General features: G+C 46.7%; 1 long non-coding RNA gene and 1 pseudogene across 1 annotated transcript in view; both read left to right on the plus strand.

The window, feature by feature from the left end:
* LOC133042614 (uncharacterized) overlaps positions 1-21958 on the plus strand; it is a 92753-nt gene that overhangs the window by 12321 nt on the left and 58474 nt on the right. The gene's annotated exons all lie outside the window — the stretch shown is intronic.
* LOC133042298 (spindle and kinetochore-associated protein 3-like) lies at positions 16824-18051 on the plus strand (annotated as a pseudogene).

Below are 21958 nucleotides of genomic sequence, written 5' to 3' on the forward strand. Positions count from 1 at the left end.
GATCATTTCTCCCAAAATAACGCCTCCTCTAAGCCACGGTGATACCCTGGGCAGCAAAGGGACAGTGAACATCACCACTGGTTGGAGTGGCACTCAGTTTGCTGGTCCCACAGAGGGGCCTGGGAGGCAGGAGAAACACCCTGATTCTCGTTGGCCTGATCACACATGGCGCCCAAGGGCATGCAGACACGCAGTAAGACACTGCCTGCAGGGGACACCGGGCCAGCCGGGGTGGATGCAGGGTCCTCAGAGCAATTGCCTTCTCCTCCACGATGTGCTTCAGGATGATCCACTTTGGGGATCAGTCGGGGAGCGCAGCAGCCTTTGGTCCCTTCGGCCTTGCACCATGATTGGCCAGCTCCTTGCCCGGGGCCTGCAGCTGTGGCATTGTACAGAGGGAAGCAGGAAGCAGAGCCCACTGCATCCCTGGGCAGCATTTCTGTCAACTGAAGAGGCCATTTAAGCAAAACACTTAATTACCTTTCCGCCTCCCTGCAACCCCTGGGAAGGTCTGAGCCAGTCAGATAATGAGCTTAGAGGGCAAGCAGCCGAGACTTCCATCAGGCAGAGGAGTGACCCCTATCCCATTCCATCTGAAGTGGGGAGCAGAGAGTGGGGAGAAGAGAGGACAGGAAGGGGCGGGATGAACAGGCGCCGCTGCAGGGCAGCTTCATAATTTCACCCATCACGTGGTGAATTCCTAGGATATTAGAGAGCTGCTAATTCATAGGTGGGGCTTCTCTTGTGGTAAAGAACCTGCTTGCCATGCAGGAAACACAGGAGACGTGGGTCAATCCCTGGGTCAGGAAGGTCCCCTGGAAAAGGAAATGGCTACCCACTCCAGTATTCTTGGGGCTTCCCTGGCAGCTCAGATGGTAAAGAATCTGCCTGCAATGCGAGGGCCCAGTTTCGATCCCTAGTTCAGGAGGATCCCCTGGGGGAGGGCAAGGCAACCTACTCCAGTATTCTTGCCTGGAGAATCCCATGGACAGAGGAGCCTGGTGGGCTGCAGTCGGTGGGGTCACAAAGAGTCGGACATGACTTAGTGACTAAACAATAACAACAATTCACAGGAAAGGCAGCCAGGCCCGGCCTTGGAAACGCAGGCAACTTTCAATAGGACAGTCTTGGGAGAGCCTGCAGCTGAGCACCTACACTGTGCGGCCATTGCCACTAACCTAACCCTCCGGGCTCAGGTTTCTGGCTGATAAAATGAGGACTGGACACTGGACCCTAGCTCCACAAGGCACCCTTAGATTTTGTAATGCTAAGGGAAATTGCTTCAGGTGCAGTGGGGTTGGGAAGACAGGGCCTCCTCCCTGCTGGCAGCCGGCCTGCCTGCCACCAGGTCTGGGGGACAGTGTGGCTGTTTTCCTGAGGGTGTGGGCCCAGTCAGGGAAGCTGCCCTCCGGGGCTGGCCAGAACCAGGCCACTGGGATCCTTCGTGAACAAGCACAGTCAAGTGAGAGAGAGAAAGAGCTGACCTCGGGGAAGCCAGGTGTCTTCAGAGAGCGGGCGCCCATCAGTCCTGGCTGGGAGAGGACTCCGGATCGCTTGTCTTCGGCTAAGTTCACTGGCTGTGTTTTGGCTCCCAGATACTTGGACCTCAGTGATTTCTGTCCCCTGACTCCCCTGCCTGGCCCTGGCATCTGCCTAGTGCCAGTTCCACGAAAGACTGACGCCACACACAGACTCTGCCCACTGCCTGGCCTTCTCCAGCCTCTGTCCACTGGGTCCATCCCACGACCGGAAAGTCAGCGCACCCACGTTCTCCCTGCTGGTCTGGGGTCTGGCCTCACCTTTCCTGGTCGGATATTACCACCATGTCTCAGCCTAGGTCATGACTCTGTGTGGCCCCCTGGTCTCTGCAGTGAGAGACCCAGAGGCTGAGACAGGTGAGCGGGGTGAAAGGGCCTCCCAGCCAGGGGGAGTCAGATGGGGGGACTGAGCCAGTCAGTCCACTTCATTCATTTCCCACGTCACTGAGGGCTGGCAGGGCAGCATTAGACACACAGACCACAGAGACAAAAACATCTCTCCCTGCATAGTCCAGGGCTGGGGAAACAGACAGGGACAGAATCAGTGTGCAGAGAACTTACACCAATCAATAAGTTAAAAAGTATTAAAAATAAAAAGACTGATGCTGAAACTGAAGCTCCAATACTTTGACCACCTGATGTGAGGAGCTGACTCTCTGGAAAAGACCCTGATGCTGGGAAAGATTGAAGGCAGGAGGAGAAGGGGATGACAGAGGATGAGATGACTGGATGGCATCACTAACTCAATGGACATGAGTTTGAGCAAGCTCGGGGAGATGGTGAAGGACGTGACTGAGCTACTGAACAACAACTACAAGTGACTTAGAATATAACAACTCCTATGGAGAAAACTACATCAGTGCAGGAAGACAGAAAGTACCAGCATCGGGAAGCGTTCTGCTCTTTTAAAGACATGGTCAGAGAAGGCCTCATCAAAGAGGAATATTTCATTCAAAATCCGATGGACATAAGGAAGGAAAGAGGACCTCTGGGCTGAGGGAGAAGCAGGTGTAAAGGCCCTGAGGCACGATTGTGCTCTGTGAGTGAGAGGAACGTCGAGGAACTGATGTGAATAGAGACGGTGGTGGGGGGACGTTGGCAGAGCTTATCAAAAGGGAGATGGTGAGGGGAAGGGTGAGGGTGGGGGCCTTGAGGGGCTTTGCAGACGACTGGACGAGGTTTACTCTGAGTGAGAGTCCCTTCGGGAGCCGACCCGAGGAAGTCATCATCTGACTGTATTGCAGGTTCATTCTGACAGCTGAGATGAGAGCCTTCTCATCTTGGTCCAAAGAGGACCAAGGAGAAGACAGCATCCAGGTTGGGGGTGTTGTGATCATGAGACATGACATGACTTGACCCAGACTGGCCGAGCTGAAGGATGTGAGAACTGGAGTCCAGACAGACTTAGAACAGCCCGATTCGCTGACCGCCTGCATGTAGAGTGTGAGAGAAAGCATGGAAGCAAAGATGGAGGCGGGGGGATTTTTGGCCCGAACCACAGCGAACCTGGAGTTCTCCATCCTCATGACAACGAGAGGGCTGGAGGGGCAGTGTAAGTGGGGGGCTGGGGGCTGCATAGACCCCAGAGGACTGTCCATCACCACAGACAAGGAGTGGAGTCTGCAGCCCATGAGAGGAGAGTCCTCCAGGGATAGACTTGTTGCCTGAGGCACAGAGTTGGCATTCAAGGTCACAAGGCAGGATGAGGTTACCCGTGCGGGGGTGTGGCAGTGCAGGCAGAGAGAAGAGAGTGGTCAAGGCCTGAGCTTGCAGCCTCCAGTGCGAGCAGGTCAGGGAGCCGAGGAAGAACAGTGGGAGACTGGGAAAGAAAGGCCCAGTTAAGGGGGGAGACGGGACAAGGGGCTGAGCAGGTCGGTATCTTGGGTCGTTGTCCACCACGGCAAAGATAAGGCCTAAGGATGATAGCTGGTCCCAACAATGTGGAGGCCATTGTTGAGCTCAATTTTGTAAAAAAGAAAACCCATCAATAGTCTTCAGCTGTAGCTCCAGACCCAACCTTAGCCTCTTGGAGAAGGGATGGGCCCAGGCCTAGCTTACCACAGGGATCTCTTCCCTTGGCTTTGGTACTTATTCAGGTCCAGCCTGGCCAGTCAGACCACCCTCTGGCCTTTTCCTCCTGGAGTTGTTAGGGCAGGCAGGCCCATCCCCTGGAGTTGCTAAACTGCTGGAGTGAACATCCCTGCCTCTGGCAGAGGCCTGCCTGTTGGGTGGACTCACTCCTTTTGAGATGAAGGGCCAGATCCCTGACAGGAGCATCTGCACTGGGTCTGGATCCAGCCCTGCCTGAAGCCTGCTCCCTCCTTGGACTCCATGTCACTTCCCAGCCAGTAAACTCTGTTTTAAGCTCCTGGGAATCATCCTCTGCCCCTCGCTTCCGTGGGGATTTCTCTGATGCCCGCTCCTAGGGAGAGAGCGTGAGGAAGGGCATGTTGCCAACTCGCTGACTGACCAGCTGGGTCTCTGAGCCACTGGGCAAAGACCCTGGCCACCTTGAGGGGGCGACCCTCTTAGTGAAGCCTCACTAAGCAACCCCTGGATTCAGGACTTTTCTCTGCTGCTTGGAATTGCGTGGCAGAGGCTGACCTGGGCAAGACCAGGCAGGGTCACCTCCCGCCTGCCTGTGGCAGCCTCTGACGCAGGTCTGCAATCGGGGGCAGGTAGAGTTACAACCAGAGATGCTGGACAAGGGCATCAGGTTCCACCTGTGACCTAGGAGGTGGTGTCCTGGGGTCACGGGGTTCGTCCAGGTACTGGGAGTTCCCTGGGAGATTATGAAAACCATGAGAGGGACTGCCACAGGCCATGGGCCCAGCATTTGGGGAATGCAGATGAAGTAATGGGAGACCAGGGCACGGGAAGCTGTTGCTAAAACAAACTGACTAATTCTGCTGGCTGAGGTTTCTCTGGCTTGGTGCTTTTTTTAAAGGGCCAGCCACACACTCTTTGCAGCGTCTTAAAGACACTGGGAACAGAGCGTAATCCACTGGTGCTGGCTTTTAGCTCTAAAGATTCAGTGAGCCACCTGGGGCATCTTCTCCATGTGTTTTTACCCTTAGCAGGTCTGGGTACAGAGGGGTTGTTTGGTTTATCTCACAGCTCTCTCCTATGTGGTCAGATGTGTAAATCAGCCCTGAGAGAGCCCTGAACTTCTCTGCACCCTGACCAGGTAAACGATGCCCCAGTGATAATTCCTGGTTACCTAGGCTGAAACTAGGACTTCAGAGAGCCCTGGGTACCAAGACCCCAAGGTCTTGATATAAATCCCATTCATCTAAAGTCATTGCCTTATTGTGTGTATGTGTGCTAGTCACTTAGTCATGTCCAACTCTTTGTGACCCCATGGAACTGTAGCCTGGCAGGCTCCTCTGTCCACGGGATTCTCCAGGCAAGAATACTGGAGTGCGTTGCCATTCCCTTCTCCAGGGGATCTTCCCGACCCAGGGAAGCCCTATTGCCCCCTTGCTTGCTCCTATGTGAAGATTCCTTGTTTCCTTTGAGAAGACTTCTCTTTTACACCAACTCTTTCATCATCTAATGACACTGAGCCTTCCATCCAATCATATACTTTCCTGCCATCATGGAAATGAAGGAGACCAGCTCAGCCAACCTCACTAACCGTAGAGCCACCCATTTGGAATCTGTAGCACTTGACAGATGCGGAAACAAAATCTACTTATTGCTCAGATAATTAGGCTTCCCTGGTGGCTCAGCAGTAAGGCATCCACCTGCAATGCAGGAGCGCAGAAGACATGGGTTCCATCCGTGGGTCAGGAAGATCCCCTGGAGAAGGAAATGGCAACCCACTCCAGTATTCTTGCCTGGAGAATCCCATGGATAGAGAAGCTCAGGAGGCTCAGTCCATGGGGTCGCAGAGAGTCAGATACAACTGAAGTGACTTAGCAAGCACCATGCTCAGATAATTGGAGATAGTGCGCGTTACCAGACTAAACACACTTGCAGGAAGGGTGGATCTAAAGTGTTTAAGGGAAAAAATGTTTTAAAGACCCTCAAGCACTTTAGACTGGCACATTGCACCTAAACGATGGGTGCCAGGTCCACAAAAATCGTCTGGATTCACAAAAGCAGGGTTTTGAGGATTTCTGGAGGCAGCTGGTGTTCATTCTACTTTTTATTTACGGCAATAAAACTACCGAAAAACCCTATCATTCACTCTTTAAGCTAATTTCCTTTGGCCTTCTCCCACCATCACCTAAAAAAGGTTGTTTTAATTTATGACTTTACCCTCCAGTGAGGTATAAATATTCTGGGTGCCACAATTGGATGCTGCTAGGACTTCCCTGGTGGCTCAGACGGTAAAGCGTCTGTCTACAATGCAGGAGACCTGGGTTCGATCCCTGGTTTGGGAAGATTCCCTGGAGAAGGAAATGGCAACCCACTCCAGTACTCTTGCCTAGAAAATCCCATGGACGGAGGAGCCTGGTGCAGGCTACTGTCCTTGGGGTTGCAAAGTGTCGGACACGACTGAGAGACTTCACTTTCTAAACCAGATAAAGAAAATGTTTTAGAAATTCTTTCCACACTCCCTGTAGTTGGGACATAAAGCACAAGAGAAGAAAGTCCTGAGGCTTAGAAGTCCGTAGGTCTTTTTGTTTTCTGGAAGAGTGGGTTTTATTCTCCCAGGTCCCGAGCTTTTCAGTTCCCATCCTGATGCCAGGAGGGCAAGCAGAAGCTGACTTTGGGATGTGTTTGTTAAGGAAGTGTCTGCTGCTATGGCAGAAAATTCACCCCATAGTAGCTGCCTTACATGCCACAAGTTTTTGTCCTGATTTCCGGACAGTCCAAGGTTGACTCTCCCAGCCAAGCAGCTCACCTCCTTATCTGTGGCTTCGCCAGGGTCAGCATGCAGCTCTTGATACAGTTCCTGGGGTCCACTCTTTCCTGTGGCTAGAAGAGAAGAGCGCGTGGAAGGTCACAAGTGATTTGTGATCCAGACCTGGGATTGGTGTGGACCAATTCTGCTCATTATCCACTGACCATCTGAACTGTGGTACTAGAGAAGACTCTTAAGAGTTCCTAAAGGAAATCAACCCTGAATATTCACTGGAAGGACTGATGCTGGAGCTGAAGCTCCAATACTTTGCCCACCTGATGTGAAGAGCCGACTCACTGGAAAAGACTCAGATGCTGGGAAAGACTGAAGGCAGGAGGAGAAGGGGACGATAGAGGATGAGATGGTTGGATGGCGTCACCGACTCAATGCACCTGAGTTTGAGCACACTCTGGGAGATAGTGAAGGACAGGAAAGGCTGGCGTGTTGCAGTCCATGGGGTCACAAAGAGTTGGACCCGACTGACTGACTAAACAGCAAGAACAACCCTCTGACCAAAGCAGGATGGATGCTGGACCACAGACAACCACATATCCCTGCGAGGGATGCAGCCTAACTGCATGCCAGCCTGAACTTGTAACAATAGGGTCTGCTTTCTGTGACCACAGTCAAGAAGCTTTTGGCTCTGCCAGTGGCCAGACTCTTACTCCAAAGGATGTGGGAATACTTGCCAGGGCCTCAAGAGAGGGTATTAAATTAATTTCCTTGGTTTGCCACTGAGTTTTGCTTACCTCATTAGCTTCTAGATTGGAATTCAACATCTCAAAATCTCAGTCTATAATAAAGTAGAAAAAGACAGCAACCAAAAAGGAAAGAGTCTGTAGCAAAAGAAGTCTGCCTTTCCCTGTTTTATATATATATATATATACACATATACATAAATCATCTGAAAATGAAAGTAGTAAAATAAAATAGTTTGGTGGTGTGGGGCAGGCCAGATCAGTCTCTCTCTCTGTCTCTACCTCTGTCTGTGAGACCAGGGTATCATTTATCACTGAGCACCTGGCCCTAGTGGTAAAGAACCTGCCTGCCAAGGAGGAGACTCAGATTTGATCCCTGGGTCAGAAAGATCCCCTGGAGAAGGAAATGGCAACCCGCTCTAGTATTCTTGCCTGGAGAATCCCATGGACAGAGGAGCCTGGGGGGGTGCAGTCCGTGGGGCCATAAAGAGTCGGACATGACTGAGCAACCAAGTGTGCACGCCTGCGCGCGCGCACACACACACGCACACACACACACCCTGACTCTCATGTTTCAGGACGTCAAGCCTTGTTCAGATCCCCAGTCCCTTACCCCCACGGTTGAGTCATCTCCTGCCCTTGGGCTGATGTAGGAAAAATTCTCCAGCCCACCACATGGTAGCTGGGAAGTTTTGGCAACTTATTTAACCTTATTTGTTCTGTGAAGATGGGGTCAATGATTCCCATCTCACGGCACGTCGTAAAGGTGAGGGCAGATAGTGAAGGAGAAATCACCTCCACCAGTGTCACTACCAGCCTCCTTCCTGCCTGTCTCCACGTGGGGAGAGGAGCCCTCCAAGGCCTTTGTCCGGATGAGGGAGCTCCTCTCCTCCCCGCCCCCCCACGCTGCCCCCAGACTCAACTGCTGTGAGTTCTTTCCATTCAGGCAGAAATCAGAGGGTATGAGGGCGAGAGGGAATTGGAGCCAGACAAAGAGGCGATTACCCCCACATGACTGCCTACTAAGAATTCTGGCTGGAGAAAGGGCTCTTCTGCAACTTGCTTTTTTGCTAATTCTGCCCAAAGAACCCAAGAGGGAAGGCCTTTGGTCCACAGACCGCCCTGGTCTCATTGTCCTGGTGTAATTCAATGAAGCCCACTCCAGTGTTTCCTATGCTTTATCTCGTCTCTCCTGTATTTCCCTGATTTATCAGCAGCTGTTAACTCCAGTTAGCACCAGTTCCGTTGACAAAGTCCTGCTAATGCTAGCATCTTTTACACATACACACACACACCCCTCGAAGAAAAACCTCACCTTTAAATGGAAGGTGGTTGGTACGCTCTGTTTCTCATATGAGGCCTGAGTATGTGATGGAGAAAGATGAAAATTGCTCCCCATTACCCCCACCCTGCTCTTCCAAACTAAGTTTAGGAGAATCAATTATAATCCTTAAATCTTCTCATTCTTACATGGGCTTATTTCTTACTTAGCTCTGGTATCTCACTTTGAGCCAGTCAGAGAAAAAAAGAGAAAAAGAAAAAACCTTTGCACTGGCGATACCACACTCTATGCTCCCACAAGGATGAGATTCTGGGATCCATCAACAAAAGCCCTGGCTGCTTCCCTAGTAATCCTAAAGATCAACAGAAGAAATTGCTTGAAGTGGGTGGATAAATTCCTTAGAATAATCCTGCCCAAACCCTTCAGAATTCTTTTACGATGCCTTTATATCTCTCAGCTTTCACCTAGGAAGAATCCAAAGTGTCACCAAAAAGAATGTGCCAGGCTGTTGAGAAGGAGCATGGGGCGGCTTCCAAAGGACTTGGACTTGACGATGTCTGACTGAGTGCTCACACACACACACACGTTTGAAGAGTGCTCTGCGAACAAGTCCTGTTGATGCTAACTGGAATGCTGAGGGAAGGTTTTAGCTAGGCTTCAATGGGATGCAGAGATAGTCACTTTTTTCACCTTGTTGAAAATGTTAAGGGAAGAAAAATCATCCGGTTGGCTAGGTCAGCATCAACCCTACTAGAAGCTTGTCTGGTGGGCTGAATTGGAGTGGAGCCTGGGGCCAGCAGGCTGCAGTGAAAGGTGTGGTCTGGCAGGCAAAGCTGAGGCAAGTGGGCCAAGTCACTGGCAGTGGGTGTTGTGGACTTCATGCTATGGGTGGGAGATTTTCCTGGCATCATGCAGAGTGGGATGTATTCACTGCAAAGAACAAGACCAGAGGTGGAAGCTCGGTTGGTGCTTGAGACGCATGTGAGTTCGAGGCAAGGCCAAGGGCTAGATCCTTCTTGGAGTCTTATTTCTCAACAGAAATCTTCCTACCATAGTCTCCCTTCCTCTGGTCCAGAATATCCCAGATTTCATAGTAACATAGCAAAAGAAACTAGCTGGAGCAGATACTTCTGACTGACCACCAACTTCCGTTATTCTCATTATCTGTTGAAAAAAGGGCACATCCTTTTAAAACTGAAGTATAATTGACATACAGTAAAGAGCAAATTCCATGGGCTTCCCTGGTAGTGCAGTGGTAAAGAATCTATCTGCCTGTGATGCAGGAGATGTGGGTTCAGTCACTGACTTGGGAAGATCCCCTGGAGAAGGGAATGGCAAACCACTCCAGCATTCTTGCCTGGGAAATCCCATGGACAGAGGAGCCTGGCAGGCTACAGTCTATAGGGTTGCAAAAGAGTTGGACACGACTAAGTGACTAACACTTTCCCTTTCATACTCAAGAAATCGACGGTCCAATGGATGTCTTTTGATTTCAGTTTGTCTCTAGCCAGTCTGGAATTAGAGAGTTGTCGGTAGTGTAGTGACAAGATTTTGCTTTCAAAAGATCTTGTAAGATCTTTCTTTCAAAGAAGTTGGACAAGTGCAGAGATGTGGCGGCAAGCCGGTGTTTTTCTCTTGATATTCTCTCTCTTTTTTTTTTTAAAGTCACTCAGTCGTGCCCGACTCTTTGTGACCCCATGGACTGTCCATGGAATTCTCTAGGCCAGAATACTGGAGTGGGTAGCTTTTCCTTTCTCCAGGGGATCTTTCCAACCCAGGGATCGAACCCAGGTCTCCTGCACTGCAGGCGGATTCTTTACCAGCTGAGCCACAAGGGAAACCCTTTAGAAAGCCCTTTAAATTCTTTAGAAGCCCTTTAGATTCTTTAGAAAATCACATTAAGATGAAACTGAACTTTGCCCCCTCTGTCTGCCATATGAGAAGAAGGTACCCATGTCTTGGTACATACAACCCTGTATTTGATCTAAATCTTCCCAGAGTAAGTGAAAATGTGTCATTACCATTTATTTAGGTTTTATTTGAGTTCATAAACTCTCGATGCAGAAACACCTAATGTGAAGAGCTGACTTATTGGAAAAGGCTGATGCTGGGAAAGATTGAGGGAAGGAGGAAAAGGGGGTGACAGAGGATGAGATGGTTCGATGGCATCACTGACTCAACAGACCTGCATTAGAGCAAACTCTCGGAGAGAGTGAAGGATAGGAAGCCTAGCTTGCTACAAGTCCACGGGGTCACAAAGAGTTGGACACGACTTTGTGACTGAACCGCAACAAAACCCTTGATATAATCCAACCTATTTACTTCTCTCAAGAACCTGACTGATGCTTAAAGATGAGGAAACAGATTCAGAGAAGATAACTAACTTCTCATCACCATGGAGACAGTGGGGGACAGAGGCAAGTTTGAAACCCATCCTGGTACCCAAAGGCCAAGTCCCCTCCTGAAAGCTCTGCTGCTTTGCATTTTGACTGTTCAATGTGTTGCTTCAGGCTTTTCATTTTTACGGGAGAAATAACCTCCCAGACACTGGTTCTGCTCTCACCAGCTCCTTACCCCCAGGCCGGAGACTAGCCTCTATTACTCAGAAGAACTTATGAAACTCTGTACTTCTTCATATTCAAGCATCAGCATGTCTGACTTTTGTTTTCAGTCCAGAACTGCTCTATTTTCACAGAACAAAATTCCAGCTCCATTCTGAAAACGAAACGACAGTCGGTCCCTGGAAAACAAGCCAGATCCCAGGTCCCCACTTTAGCACAATCCAAAGTCACGGTTTTTCTGGTTGGGTGCTTCCAAGGCCTGTCCCCTTGATAAGGGCTTTCAGACAGACCAAAGCAGGGGAAAATGAAAGAGACCCTTTCTTTTTCTTGTTGTTCCAGATCAGATAACGTTGCCTGATTAGTTCCTCCACTGTGAATTCACACCGCATGTACCCACATGCCAGCCCTCTGCTAAAAGGCCATCAGCTGTATTGCTTCCTGCACAATCATTCATATTTGCCTCACGCCTTCCCTCCTCCACCTCTGTTTCCGGCTCCTCCCCATGAAGCAGCAAAATGCCTGCAAAGAAAATGTGTCAACAGGTAAAATTTATAGGAGTTTCCTGGCCCACACAGAAACGTGAACCACAGGCCTCCCCAAAGGAGATATTTTCTTACCCAAGACACTTATCCTCCTGAATACGCTGTGATTCATTCACATCTGAGTTCTCTAGAGACACCAGGTATCTTTTTGATAGAATCAGAGTGTGGAGCTCCTGTTTGGGAAGAGTGGCTTTGATGAGGGCCAGTTGGGATTATTTAGTTGCGGTTACAGAAAAACCCAACTCAAACTGTCTTAGTCAAAAAGGGAATTTATTGACTCAGAAACTGAAAAGAGGATGCGAGCTACAGACAAGACTCAGTTCAGGGCTCAGGCTTCTCAGTGGCACTTGCCAAATTTAAAAAACTTTATTCCTTGCTCTGCCTGCCTTTGTGTTGACTTCAGCCTTGGATTTTATGGCAGAAAGGTCTCCGCTAACCTACTTATTCTCTTATATTTTATGCCAAAGGTTTTATGTGACAGTCTCTTCCCCAGAAGTTGCAGTGAAAATGTCATTGCATTTCATTGGCTTTGACTAGGTCACTTATGGTCCACAAAGATCAAAGGATAGGGAAATGAGACATGCTGATGGCTTAGACTTGGATCACAAATTCCACCCCTGAGACTGGGTGTGAAGTCCACTTTTGTGGACGGCATGGAAATCGGGTACCATCACCAGGAAGTCCCCAGTAATGTTCACTGCATCGTGTGTTGCCTTATAACAAATGATGCATGTATATCATATAATGTTTAATGTCCACTGTGGAAGTCAGCTGCGTACCTTGGAAGTAGATAGTACCTGCTCATGTAAAATAATAATTTATGCCCAAAGCCAGGCTAGCTGGAGAAAAGGTTATTTACTATTTAACTTTCAGGAGTGAGCCTAGTTTGCCAACATTTTGATGCAAGTGGGTCAGTATAGAAAACATGCAAAATTCCTCAAAGTCTACAGCAGGACTGGCTTACATTCTTAAAGCACAATGAACCTCTGCTGGCTTGGTAGTGAAAACTATGGCAGTGAGCCTTTCTTATTGGTTTCACTGAGTTTTTGTTTTATAAGAAGATCGGGATGTTTTAAAGATCTCTGTAGCCTGGTTAGGCTGGTTCTGGAGGACTGGAAGAGTTTATGGCAGAAACTTGAGTGGTGTTTGGAGGTATTTTGACCATACAGACACCAAAAGATGTTCCCTTATAATATTCTTTCTTCCAGTTATTCAACTTCCTCATTTGTCTTTCTAAATAAACATCTGGGATTAGGTTTTCATTCTTCTTATCAACTCTCAATGATAAATATTCATCCTTTTAACCACTGAACCATTGTTATTGGTTATGTACTTCCTTAGACCAAACACTTGGTTGACTATATCAGATCTTCTCTAAGCACTTCACATGCATTATTTCATTTATGCTTCATAATTATTCTATGGCATAGAGACTATGATTACCATTCAAATTGTATGGAAGATGGAACAGATATAGAAGAGGTTACATATCTTGCCCAAGGTCACATAGTTTGAGCCAAAGATTTTAAAACCATACTATATAAACAGATTTTGCCCCTGCCCCCCAGAATATGGCATAGGAAGACATTGTGCGTGCTAAGTCACTTTAGTCGTGTCTGACTCTTTGTGATGCAGTGGACTGTAGCCTGCCAGGCTCCTCTATCCATGGAATTCTGCAGGCAAGAATACTGGAGTAGGTTGCCATGCCCACCTCCAGGGGATCTTCCCCATCCAGGGACGGAACTCGTTCTCTTGTGTCTCCTGCATTGGCGGGCAGGTTCTTTACTGCTAGTGTCACCTGGGAAGCACAGAGGAAGACAGACCTGTAAATAAACAAGTGCATTTAATATTGTATTTGCTGTGACAATGACGTGTACCAGAGACAGTGAAGAAGAGAGAGAGAAAGCAGTCATTTCCCTGGTCAGGGCTGGAGGATTTGAAACAACTGAATCTTGGGAAACGTTCTCTAGAGGAGCTGAGGTGGATAAGAAGGTGTTTTCCATCTGGAAGGTGGTGGGGGCTGAGAACAGCATTACAGAAATCAGAACCTGAGCAAGCAAAGCACAGATACATGATGGGGGAAATGCAAGCTACCTGGCCTGGGTGGAGCCTGGGGTTCAAGAAGGACAGACATAGGAGGAGGCAAGCAGGACCCAGTCCATGAAGTTGGGACTTGTCAGGAGAAAATGAGGAATTGTTGAAGGGCTTTAAGGAACGGTACTGTACTGTACTCAGTCATTCCAGTCATGTCCGACTCTTTGCAACCCATGGACGGTAGCCCACCAGGCTCCTCTGTCCATGGGATTCTCCAGGCAAGAATACTGGAATGGGTAGCCATTCCCTTCTGCAGGTGATATTCCCCATTCAGGAATTGAACCTGAGTCTCTTGTGTTGCAGGCAGATTCCTTACCATCTCAGCCACTAGGGAAACCCATATGGATTATATGCATATGTGTATACATACATAATACATTTATAATACCCATATGCCTGCATACCTACAAACATATACACACATATATTAGTGCTGTGACACATGTATATTATACTGTCACTGAATACACAGAGTATATATACACTCATTGTATGTATATGTATGTACAAGCCATATATTTTGAGCACAAAAAAATTTTCCCAACAATAATCTAAACCATTTTTTAAAAGCTCCTACTTTGGAATCAATAGCTTCCTCCAGGCCTCATGCTATTTTTTTTTTTCTGGGAAACAAAGTTTTCACTCTTACGTATTTCCTATTTTTCCCATTCAGTTTGAAACAAGACAAGAGTGACTCACTCAGCACAAAAATAATTGAGCCACTACCACGCATGTTCGTGCTCAGCTGTTCAGTGGTGACTCTCTGCGACCCCTGGACTGTAGCCCGCCAGGCTCCTCTGTCCATGGGATTTCCCAGGCAAGGGTACTGGGATGATTTACCATTTCCTTCTCCATGCGGAACACTGTATATATGAAAGCAGACTGAGTTGTATAATATACCACAAGGAATCTTTGCAAATAATTCATTGTCTGATGTCAGCAAATCCTCTATAATCTTTTTAAAAAAAAAATAAAAAGCAAAACATTCACAGGCAACTATGTTCCATATTATGTAACAGCCTAATTGGGAGAAAAAAAAAATGGAAAAAGAATAGATACATGTATATGTATAACTGAAAAAAGTTTAATCTGTATAAAGGATAGGGAAATAACATTCTATTTATTGTAGATTTGCAGCAAAACTCAGAAACACTTACTCAGAATATTGTAAGCAGAAATCACTTTTTGTTTCAATTCTCATTGATGATATTTTGTGAAGGACAGGGAAGCCTGGCGTGCTGCAGTTCATGGGGTTGCAAAACCCGACACAACTTAGCAACTGTACAACAACAACAACCACAAAATTATTTTGTAAGTTTCTAGGCTACTTTGCTCAGCAATGACTGTCTACAAAGTACAATTTAGTTTTAAGTTTTATTTGAAGTCCCAGCGTGTCTTAGCTATTCAGGACGCGAATGCTCACAGGGGCAGCAGACACGTGAGTGACCCTCATGCTATTTCGATATGGCGGTGACCCCGGGGCTGCAGAGCAGAGGGCGGATGGGAGTGTCAACTGTCCAGCCCACACACACAGCAGCGGGTGCAGAGCGGGGACCGTGGGCCCCGGTAAGAGGTCGCCTTCACGCCTCTGATGCCCACAGACAGACCCGCAGGCCCCCTCAGCAGCCTGATTAGTTAGAAGACTATTTATAGGCCTCAGCTCTTTTCTCAAGACTCATTCTCAATTCCTGCCCGCCCCTGCTCTCAGCAGACAAACTCACCTTGTGAGTCATTGAGAAAATTGAGGTCATGCGTGTGCTTTCTGGTAACTTCCCACCCTTTACCTACAATTTACCTACACCCACGTCCGTCCTCCCAGCCTGACCTCCAAAGGTAACGTGGTCCCCTCCCGGGCACACAAGCCTCTCCGGGGATGTGCGTCCTCCATGCTCCTGGGTCCATCTCCCAGTGCTTCCCCTTCCAGGAGGCTCTCCAATCCCCAGGTCCATGTCCACCGTGGATGCCCCTCTGCCTGTGGAGAGGCTATGCTCTCATCACTTTCCTGGCTTCTGCAGTAGCCTTCTGACCTGCCCCGCATTTCCATCTGCCCTCTTCCACAGCAGCAGTCTCACGGCATCTTTTAAAATGCAGGATCACAGACAGTTCCCAGCACACCAGCGCCAACTCTCCTACATTGCATTATTTCCAGGAATCACATCAGAATATAGGTAACTACAGGTGATAGTGTGTGCATGCATACTCAGCTGCTCGGTCCTGTCCCACTCTTTGTGACCCCATGGACTGCAGCCAGCCAGGCTCCTCTGTCCATGGGATTTTACAGGCAAGAATACTGGAGAGGGTTGCCATTCCCTTCTCCAGGGGATCTTCCCATCCCAGGGATCCAACCCGCATCTCTTGCATCTCCTGCCTGGGCAGGTGGATTCTTTACCACTAGTGCTACCTGGGAAGCCCAAGCGTTGTGTTAAATCCTCTCTACTTTCCCCTTCCCTCCCTTCCTTTCCTCCCTCCCTTTGAAAGTAAGCCATTTGCATTTGTGCGTAGTTGTTAATAACACAGTTCTCAGGGTCCACCGTGGAGCAGATGTCTTGAGTCAGTCACCAGGCTTCCTTCCATGTGCCTTGTCAGGCACCTCCCTGTCCTTCCCACCCTTCCCTGGCTCTGCTCTCAGCACCTCTTGAAAATTAGGGATACTAGTACCTCCTCGGTTGCTACCTATCTTTGTTCAGTCTTACCGTCCCTGGTCCCTGCCTGTTTACAGACGTCCCAGCACACGACCGCCTTCCCCTCACAGCGCTGGAAATGTTTCTTTTCCCCTCCCTGGATGTCTCTTGTTCTGCCTTCCCCTTGAATGCCTGTGTTTGTGGGGTTCTGAGCAGAACCCCTCTCTCTGAGTTCTCCTGGCTTTCTGTGGGTGACTTTATCCCCTGGCATGTTTGATGTATAGTCCTTATATCATGCTCATTATCCTCATCGTTTTAGTTTCATCAGCTGAGTCTTTGAGAGCTTAAGTTTGTCAGCAGTGAGGTTTGCTTACTGGGCTGTAGGTATTAATCCAAGAAGAACTACAGCTTGGGTTTTCTAAAACCCTTCTTCTTCTTTTATTGTCAATACTATTAATATGTTCCCAAGGACAATGAACGTTTAATGGCATGTTGAGATAAAGCAGCACATTTTCTCAAGTCTTCAAGAATTTCTGGTTGCAAAAAAGGCCTTTCGTGGCTCCCAGAGCCTATGGCGCTTGTGGCGCTGGGATTCAAATGGGCGCTGGCGCTGAGGTGGAGCACCAGGCTCTTCTATGGATCTGATCCCAGGCTTTAGCGGGAAGCTGTGGTCTCTGGCTGTCACCCTGGACGGTGAGACGGCCCGGTTGCAGCTAGCGCTGCAGAGAGAGGACAGCGGCTTTGAAGATTGTCCAATGAGAGTTTTCCATGACCTTCACTCGGAAGTACAAACTCTAAAGGATGAAGTCAATATTATTCTTGATAAAGCAAGCTTGTAAAGTCAACAAAGCGTTGGTTTCATAAAGGCAACAAAAATATTGATGAAAAAGAATTCCGTGGATATCATGAAAATGAAAGAGTTTTTCCAGAAGTATGGATATAATCCACATGCCAAGAAAAATTCAGTGGGTGAACAAGAAGTCACTGACTCTAAACCAGAGTCCAGTGAATGTGAAAATCCTGAGAAGCCCGACATGAAAGATGATTTGTTGGATTCTGCTGCTCTAAGCACTTCTGTTTCTGAGAAGTCACCACGTAGTTCACAACTTTCTGATGTTGGACTTGAGTAGTACATTGTGTCCCAAGTTCTGCCAAACCCACCCCAAGCAGTAAACAACCAAAAGGAAGAGCCAAAAAATTTAACTCCATTTTCCAAATAATCACTAGTAAAAATTCCAAAATGTGCACTAAAGATGGATGATTTTGAGTGTGTAACTCCTAAATTAGAACACTTTGGTATCTCTGAGTATACTATGTGCTTAAATGACAATTACACAGTTGGACTTAAAAATGTGAAGACTAACAGTGAGGAGACCATAGAAATAGAACCAGTGCCCAATGGTAATGTCTTTGCCACTCCTGGCCTCAAGACCCAGCCGTTGGAAAAAAATGATGCTGAGCACACCCATTCTCCCTTCTGCACTCCTGGCTTGAAAGTCCCTTCTACAAAGAGCAGCACAGCTTTGGTATCCACAAATTATCCATTATCGAAAGCAAACAGTTCATCAAATGATTTGGAAATGAAAAAAAGTGCATCATTAGTTTCAAATTCAGATGAGTGCTTTGAGAAGTTTGCAGGTCCCTCTTCTCCTATGATTTCTTCTTACAAGAATCTGCTCAAAACACCTACACCTCCAGAAGTTACTACAGAAGATTTCAAAAGATATTTGCCAGATTTTGTCAAAATATAACTCAAACCTAGCGACTCTGGTAGCAGTTAGAGTGGTGCCACCCAGCAAACTGTTCCTTCCTCGGCATGGAAGACGGAACGTGTGAGATGCTGGCAACAAAGAAAACTGGTGAAGAAATGATAGTGGATCCATCCTTCCCTTATGGAAACTGAACAGAGATTAAAGCAAATTTGGTCTCACTTTGTTTCTGACATTCCCCTACGTCTTCCCCCTTTTGAAAAACTGACTCATATTAAAAATGAGTATGGACACTGATGTCTTAAAATGCTTTTTATTGAGTTTGATTTAATCTAACCTGTCTTGTTGATGTGTAGATCAGCTACTCAGTTTTGAAAGATCACTATATTTCATTGATTTCAAGTTTACCCTGCCTCATGGAACTGTGTGGCTTAAGTAATATTAGGAAGCAGGATAAATAATTTTTGAAATTTAAACGTTACTGTTTGCCACTCAAATGAGGCCACCTTCAGTCTTCTCAGGGCTGGACAGTTGTTGCTAGAGCCGGGCTTCTTCCCTGGGGCTAGCTCTGCCCACGGTCTCCTCTGATGACTGTCCCAAGTCTGCTACACTTTTTATTTCAACAGTGCTCTTTAAGACACAGTTGTTTACAAAAGACAGCCTAAACTGGTTCAGTAAAAGAGGAATTAATAGGCCTCGGTAGCTAAACTGAAGTGGGTGTCTCAAACATTTGGACTTAGACACTCGCCTGCTGTCATGTCAGGACGGGTGTTTTCCTCTAACTTGTCAGTTTCATCCTCTCAAATCAGCTCTTCCCAGCACATGACTGTGACCTCCCCAGACTCCCATGTAGCTCGGCGCCCAGCAGAGCCGAACCTCACCCTCTGGAAGATCCTGGGCATCCTCCTGAGGGGGTACTCCTCTCTGGACTGTCAGCTGTGCCTGTGGACCAGTCTCTGAGAGCATCAGGCCCTGTCTGTGGAGTCCAAGAGCCTTCTGATCTACTTCAAGCTGACTCAGCAAAGATTATCCTCTTTTATGGTTGTGCCTTGAAAGTCATATGGGAAGACCCGTCACGTTGTGTCTCTTCATTTTGTCAGAAAATTGTCACTAAAGAAAAACTTATTCTCTGTCCTAGGAACTACTGTGTAGTTATAATTTAAGTTTTGCTAAGTATAATGTTACCTTGTATCTCAAGATAAGCTCTGGTCAACCTTATAGTATATGATGCTAACTCCCGAACTGTATCAACCTTTTGTACACTGTTTACCATGGCTTGGTATAAGTCCACAGAGTGGACAGGATTGCTTAAGTAGGAGTGAGTATATGCACAGTGTACTAAGGACTGAACCCTAGAGTTCTCATTTTAGAAGCTGGAAAGAGGCAGGAAAATCTAGCAAAGGAGATTGAGAAGCAGCCAGGAAAATAGGAAGAAAATATTTCAAGGAGGGTGATTGATTCTATCAGTACTGTTGAGAATCCAAGTAAAAAAAGACAGAATTACCACTGGACTTGGCAAAGTCACTGTTACTGACAGCACTGATGAATTCTGATGGAGTGCTCGGGACTAGTGTCTAGAGTTGAGTGGAGAGGTTGGAGGTGAGGGAGCAAAGACAATGAACTGAGATGGCTCTTTTCATGAGTTTTGCTCAAGGGGGGAGAGAGGAAATGGTGTGACAACCAGAGGGGGTATGAGTGAAACAGGAGTGTTGGAGATGGGAAATAAAGAACATTATATATATATAAAAAAAAGAATTTCTGGTTGTTTCCCAACCTCCACCCCTTGCTGACCTTGAAATTTGCTCCTCAAGTTCAGAGGCCCGAGTCCCAAACAAAAATGGTCTCATGCCTGAGCCCTCTACTTTGACCCACGCTGAGTGGCATCACCAGTCCCCACTTCTCTCTTATCATTATCAAGCCTCCTTCAAACCTTCCTTCCCATCCCCCTGAAACAATTATGACAGATCAGTCAAGCACTTCTACATTTATCTGGATAAAAACATATAAGCACCCTCCAGTACTGACAAGGTGCAACCTCTGCAGAGGCTGCCAGAGGGGTATCAGAGTTGAGACAACAGGACCAATCCTCAGATGCATGAAATAGATCCAGATTAAAATGAAGTGACTTTTACATTTGTCACATCTTCCTAACTTTTCACTATGATTGAAGCTACTCTAAGTATGATGCAAACAAAAGTATTTCCCAAATTATAAGCTAATTTATTTATCTATTAATTTATCTTTTCTATAAGAAAATAATTTTATTTATTTTCTTTTTATATTTTAAATTATGAAAATATGATAATACATTTACAGGAGGCTTGGAAAACACAGAACAAGAGTATATATAGTTCCACTATTGTATTAAAATTATTTTTCTAAGTAGGTAAACTAAGACTTTTAGTTGGAATTTCAATATCAAACTCTCAAAAATGAATAGAACAAATATACAGAGAAGTAGAAGGATATAGTAGACCTGAAAAGCACTATGAATCAATTCAACATAACTAAGATTTACACAATTTTCATACAACAGTAGGATACAAATTCTATTCAAGTTCCCATACGCTATAAGCTAGGAGACACTGGAACATATCCAGGGACATAAAACAAGGTGCAAAAATTTCATGGTCTAAAAGCATTGAAATCATACTGAGTCTGTTCTCTTAACACTGTGGAATTATGTTAGAAATCACTATCAAAAGATATTTGAAAGTAAAGCACATAGTACAATGTGCTTAGTCGCCCAGTTGTGTTCGACTCTGTGACCACATGGACTGTAGCCCACCGGGCTCCTCTGTCTATGGGGATTCCCCAGGCAAGAACACTGGAGTGGGTTGCCATGCCCTCTTCCAGACATAGTACAATGGAAAAACCTAATTTGTAGTTGTTCATGAATGTGAATGATTGGTTGAGTACTGGTTTCCCTTACTTATCCTTGCTTCCCTTTCGCACATGCTCTTCTCAGAAAACACCCAGGGTGTCCTGGGCCATTGACTAAGCATTGCTGCTTTGGTTACCAATGGAATATGGTGGGCTCCATGGCTTGGACCACAATGCCTCCTCCCCTGCTTCTTTTTATAATTCAATCAATTCAAGTTCAGAGAACTCTGTTTTCACATATCCTATTTAACTTCCTTCTTCCCCTACATCTTTCAAATCTTTCCAAATTAGATGAGAAAAAATGTAATATTAGATTTTCTACCAAGGGTTTGAGGCTATGGAATTAAACAAGGACTAGTACTATCGTTGTTCTCACTGAGTTTAAAATCTAAAGTAGAAAATTATTTATTTTGGATTTCCCTGGGAGTCCAGTGGTTAAGAATTCATCTGCCAGTGCAGGAGACATGAGTTCAATCCCTTGTCCAGAAGGGATTCCATATGCCACACCGCAACTAGAGAGTAACCCCCACTTGCTGCAACTAGAGAAAGCCCCTTGCAGCAACAAAGACTCAGTGCAGCCAAAAATAAATAAATAAATTAAAAAAATTATTTATCTCTATGGATGCCTATGTATCTATGTACTCAATGTGAAACAAAACAAGGAGGGTACTCTGATCTGATTCAAAAGAAAATTCTCTTAAGGAAAAATCAGTTTTACACATTTCTTTCTTCTTTCATTTATTTGTTCTCTCTTGCTTTCTCTCTCTCTCTCTTTTTTTGGCACCGTTTTACAGCATGTGGTCTGTTGATACGCTTTTGCCTTATTTACATGACCCTGTCCTATTTTTTAGTTTCACACAGGGATGGAAAGTGTGTGCATGCCTGGTGGCAGCCTCTGTCTCCCACTTGCCTTTTCCTCCTCCCTGTGAAATCAGATCTCTGCAAGAAAGGGCCAAGATCACAGCACGTGTTAGGGAACGCAGAGTGACCTGTAATCTCTCTCTCCTTCTGTCCTTCCATTTCCTGTCTATGGAACAGATCAGCCTGAATTTTTCTGCAGCACTGGCAGGATCAAAAGTCAGGCAAAGTTGAGCTGTGTTCCACTTCTGTTATGAAATAATCGTCATATCTGCATCGCCGTGATAATACACACACATATGCCTGCGACATTATCTACC

This window comes from Dama dama, chromosome 21, assembly GCF_033118175.1.
Source record: "Dama dama isolate Ldn47 chromosome 21, ASM3311817v1, whole genome shotgun sequence".
In the NCBI taxonomy this organism is placed as follows: Eukaryota; Metazoa; Chordata; class Mammalia; order Artiodactyla; family Cervidae; genus Dama; species Dama dama.